Source organism: Telopea speciosissima, chromosome 4, assembly GCF_018873765.1.
Source record: "Telopea speciosissima isolate NSW1024214 ecotype Mountain lineage chromosome 4, Tspe_v1, whole genome shotgun sequence".
NCBI lineage: Eukaryota > Viridiplantae > Streptophyta > Magnoliopsida > Proteales > Proteaceae > Telopea > Telopea speciosissima.
The window spans coordinates 43,395,353-43,401,180 of NC_057919.1; the positions used below are offsets into that span (position 1 = coordinate 43,395,353).

The 5,828-nt window shown below is 38.2% G+C and overlaps 1 pseudogene; it reads right to left on the bottom strand.

The window, feature by feature from the left end:
* Positions 1-1,031: 1,031 nt before the first annotated feature.
* On the bottom strand, positions 1,032-5,462 carry LOC122659323 (annotated as a pseudogene).
* Between the last annotated feature and the right edge of the window lie 366 nt (positions 5,463-5,828).

Here is a 5,828-nt window from a genome sequence, read left to right on the forward strand (position 1 = left end):
ACGACACGATCAGTTATGTTCTTCTATCTTATCATTTGAAGGTAATAAAATAATGACAATGGCAAATCATAAGCAAGGTTATATAAAAAACGACTAAAGAGATGATACATAAAAAATGCAACTTATAATTATAAAAGACAAGAATTATAAAATAAAAGCTATTATGGCATGGGATAGTGGATTTAATTAAATGTCCGTTTAACCACCTTTGAATGGCTAATCGAAAGGCATTGGATGCCTGAGATTATACACTCACTTCCTACTATGATCCTATATACTAGATCGTCGCTCATTACCGTTCATGGCCTTAATTTGGAAGGCTATAACTCCCCTCACTCGTGCTTTGACTTATTTAGATTGAATAGGCCGAATGCAACTAAAAAGGAGACTCAAAATGAAAACAGAATACAAAGAGATTAAAAAAGGAGAAACCCAACTTGTATTGACAAATTGGGAATGTACAGTCCTAGGGGAGTCCTAATATTGGACTGGCCAATATAGGACGATTCGTATACAAAAAACAATTTACTGGATAGAATATGTAAGACATGAACACCAATTTTGGGAAAGAGAAACTATTTTATCAACATGACCTGATTAAAGAATCAGAGAGATGGAACTACTGTTGCAGTGGCAGCTATTTCAATTCTTACATTAAAAAAATTGAGGAAACTAATGCCTTTCAACTCTTCTTGTTCTAAGGAGATAGGATGGTTCAGTACTACAAGGGAATAAATATAGTTTTTTTAATCAAAGAAATGTTGCAAATGCTTTGGGCCATACCCAACCTTTGTAGCAGATGCTTGAATTGAACCATCAGACACACATTTCAGTTCCCATGAGAAGGGAGTCGATGGACAGGTCGTAGAAGCAAACCAGCATTGACTATAATTTTCTCCACTAGTCATTGTCACCAACAAAGACATAGTGCCCACTAAGCTCATTTATTGGGCACTTCTGGTACGTGAAATGCTACCATCCTCTTGGAAAACTGAATGCAATAATAACAACAAAGAGGTGATGGACAAGCATTTAGACACTAGGTTTGTTCATTTTGGTACAGAAAATTAACCATCATTCTTGATTAGACCCTTTCTCACCATCTCATTTTGCAATTCAGTTGCTTCATCTATTTTTCCTAGTTCCTGATACTTCCTTATCAGACAACTATAAACAACTTCATCAGGAACAATATCCTTCCCAATCATCTCATCAAGCTCACTCCTAGCTTTTTGAAGGTCACCATATCGCGATAACTCCAATGTCAATGACGTGTAAGCATGCAAATCAAGTTCAATACCGTAGTCAACCATTCTTTTCTTCAAATCAAATGCCTCATCAAGCTTTCCAAGCTTCAAGTTCCCATCCATGAGAGATGTGTAAGCAAATTTATCTGGGGTCATAGCCTTCTCCAACATTTCATGAAACACTTACTGGCTTATTCAAAGCAATTATTTTTACAAAGACCAACAAATAGGGCCGTATAAGCTAAAATATTTGGTTGTATACCTATCTTTACCATCTTAACAAAATGATAGGTTGCCTCCTGAACTGATCCAGCTTTGCACAATCCATCTATTAATTCACAGTAAGTTATAATATTGGATACAAAATCTGAATCTTGCATTTCATGCAGCAGATTGAGAGCCTCTCTTGTATTTCCAGCCTTGAAATAAGCATCCATGACCGTTAGTGTATATGAAATGGTTGGCCTTTATGCCAAATTCCTTCATTTCCCCAATTAAAAGCTTAGCTTCTTCGACCTTGTCTTGGTTGCAAAGACCCCATATAAAAGTCCCATAGAGTAGTAAGTCAGGTTCAATGGATTGTCTCTTCATTTCTTTTAACAAATCCAAGGCCTTCTCCACCTTTTTATTTTTGAAATAACCATCAACAAGGGTAGTGTAGAATAGCTGGTTAGGAACAATCCCATCTTTTACTATCACCTTGAAAACTTCTTCCGCTTCTTCTACCCTATCTTCTTTGCAGAGCCCATCTACTAAAGCCGTATAGGTAACAATATTTAATTTTGTTTCCTGTATGAAACATCTATTTAAACAGTTCCAAGGCTTCACCTAGGTTTCCCGTTTTACAGTTTCCATCAATCAAAGAAGTATAGGTGAACTCATTGGGAGTAAGGCCAACCAACCTCATGTCGACAAACAACTTGATTGCCTCTTGCATCATCCCTTCTTTGTAGAAGGCATCAATGAAAGTACTAAAGGTTACAACATTGGGTTTGAGCCCATTTTTAATCTCATGTAGATACCTTTACAGAAACAATTTATGAAAGCATTGTATTTAATCACATCTAGATCACAACCTACTTCTGTCATTTCTTTGTATAAACTCACAGCTTCCTCCAATAGTCCAAGCTTCCCATGCCCATCAATGAGAGAATTGAGTGACATTGTCTGGTGTCAAACCCAACTCTTTCAGCTGAGCAAATAAGGCTCCTGCTGTTTTCAAATCCCCATCATTGCACATCAAATCTATCATTATATTGCAAGTAAAAACCGATGGGGTTATTTTGGCTATAAACATTTCCTCAAAGAACTTCCTTGACAGTTCTCCCTGTCTTGACTTAGAAAGCCTGTGCAGAAGATTATTACAGGAACGAGCCTTTGGGAATAATTTCAAGCTACTACAACAAAAAAAACTCAGCCTTATCCCAACTTAATGGGTCGGCTACATAGATCCAACTAAACAAAGTAGGGAAAAGTAAGGTCTAAACAAAAAAATAACAAAAATATGTGATGAGAAATGAAAAATGGAAGATGGAAAATAACAGAAGGATGAAAGTAGATGACAGTAAGAGGAAAGAGGGGCACAGCCCAACAAGTCAGGACAATCTCATCTAAATGAGGTCTGCAACATGGATCCTAGCTCTCCAAAGGCTCTATCCGAGGTCATACTTGGTACAAGACCCAAACAATGCATGTCCTTCCTCACAACTTCTCCTATGGTCATTTTAGGCCTGCCCTAGCTCTTTTAGCTAATTCAAACGGAATCATATCACTCCTCCTTACTAGGGTGTCCCCAGCCTACTCATCCTTGAAAAACAATTTCTTGCTTCTTTGAGTAACCCCAATTCCGTCAAGACACCAAACAGAGCATCAAACACTCCGTAACCTGAATTGCAAACACTCTTAGTGGACCACAAAATGTCAAAAACATCTGAAACAGATGGAAACTGCCTCGAACAAATTAATGCCTTGAGAACTTCTTGGGCATCAAATACATTTTGGCCCTAAATAATATGTGTACAAGAATACAATACGATTCAATTGTATGGCAATTACCCGCTTGTTTCCTAGCCCAGTTGAAAAACTTTAAATCTACCAATATCCTGGATATTTTAATTGGCGCTATAACTGAACTGAACAACCTCTCTACCCAAGAATCTACCCATTTTTTTTCTCAAACAATCTTACGTATCGATTCTCTGTCTAAATTTTGGCCAAAGTTGTTAGGTCTGGCGTCAGTTGTAAAAGGGAATCGAATTAAATATAGGAAATTGGTGAACCAGATAAACACAGTGGAGTGTGAAGGAGAAACTTTTACAAATCCATGAGATGCAGACCTACTGAAGACACTAAGCATTCGATTAGTACAAGAAATCGACAAGAAATAGCTTACTCATTGAGGATTCAACCATCCGATGCCGTGGAGATTGCGCAGGAAAAGTAACATCTTTCAGGAAGTCGCTCCGGAGAGATTCATTCCATGCTATGAGGTTTTAGAGTTTTTAGTTGCCAGGTGCTAGGGTTTATGCCTGCATGGCATCTCTGGGTTTTCACTTTTCTGGTACTATAGATTACTGATTCTCATCCTTATCTACAATTCCAAAGCAATTGGTTAGCATCATTGCTCGGACGATCGTGTCCATCTGATATAATTGACTTCTGACTTAACTTTGCTTCCATTGAGACCCCACAGTATCATCGTGTAAGTTAACAATGCCACGTGTTAATGAGACCCCAATCTCTGTCCATCATTCTCTCCTACATTTGCTACGGTACCATCGTCCTCTTCTCATATCTTCAAAAACAGAGGAAACCCAGTTTAGTCTATACTAGTTGTTACCAGCCATGTCTCAATGTTCTATAATGTACAGAACATTGCTTTCCAATTTGGGCTTTCTCACTTAGCTCGTTAAGCTAACCCTCTATTGGTCGCAGCAAGTGTAAGGTTGCCTCACAACGCATTTTCGAACTCAAATTCGGCCCTTTTGACTGGAAACTTGGAATGGGTTGTCGTCGAAGAAGGCGAAGATGTGGAAAATTCATCGAAGACCCTTTTGTTGTTAACGTTTTATCTTGATATGCTTAATGATTCCCGAACAAACAGAGCTTGCCATGTTCTTGATATCAGGTACCTTATCTGAATAGGGAGAATTATTTGTGCTCATACTGTTTTTGGATAAGATGGTTTGGGCATTCTAGTTTCAGTCAGCCTTTGCTCCCTAAATGAACTACATTTTTATGTGAAAAGCAATAAAATGAACTGAAAAGTTACTATTATTGAGTTTCATCTCATGCGTGATCCAGTTAGTTAAATTCGACGTCTCTGTTTCCAAGTTTAGTCAGATTAGTATTCATACTGTGAAGATATTGACCACTGATTCCACCACCCACTAGTTTTTTCTACTATTGTTGGTGGTCATTATTTGATTGTCTTGCATATTCTCATTTTGATGACCATATGATTTGAATGCGTGTGCTGGATTTTTTTTATGGAAAGTTTGAAGATTGAGGATCAATTGTGGTGTTATAGCTCCAAATGTGCCCCTGTGAATGGAATTCTGCATTGGTTCAGTGTGGTTTATCTGGATTTTATGGTAGGTGAGTTGATGAAATGCACACAAACTTAAACGGGTACAGTCATGAAACTCATATCGATGCTTAAGCATCATATATTTGGTTGAGCTTCTTAATTTAACAGTCTCCTGGAATGCAGTTTGTGTGGTAATAACAATGCCAACGGATCTCACAAAATCTAGTTTTGTTAAAAGTGAAAGTCAATGTTAACCTTTTAAATCAAGAAACAAAACCAAATAGATATCTAATATAGTCAAGGCCGTTCATATTCTTTAATAACCCTGATTTATCAGTTTGATATATTGAAAATCCCTCCCTTCCAATGCCCCTGCGTACTGTTGTCAAGTCTTTTTGTAGTGCCAGAACTGGCTTGCTATTAATGAAGGCTGCACAAGCAGTTGACTCTATTGATGCGCAACAACTTGGTGGTGCCAAAGGGATGGTGATAGCATGTGAGTCTTACCTTAAAAAAAAGGGAGGGGGTACCTGGTGCATAATGTTCCTGTCACTGCGGGGTCTGAGGAGGGTCATATGTACGCAGCCTTATCCCTACTTCACGGAAGGTTGTTTCCTGACTCGAACCTACACCCACTAGGTGGCAATGGAGCAATCTTACCATTGCGCTGAGGCCCGCCTTCCCATGGTTAAATTGATGTGGAGAGTTCTATGCGCGTAAATGATATGGAGAAGAAGATCCATGTCATCCATGAGCACTATGATGAACGCAATGCTGGTGTGGATCTTGCATTACCTGGACATATATTACTAAGAGGCATGACTTCAATAATTTCCGTTACATTTCCACACAAAAACATGTGGAAATTCCATCCAAATTCCATTCCCCCTTAAGTTTTCCAAATCATAGAGGTTAAATCCATTGCTCAATTGGTTAAATATCACACAATGCAACCATGAGGTCATTGTTGAAGGTGCCTAGTTGGAAACAGCTGAAGAATAAATTCTAATGCTCTATATAATCCATTTCATCCATAGTTTTGCACTAGTTTA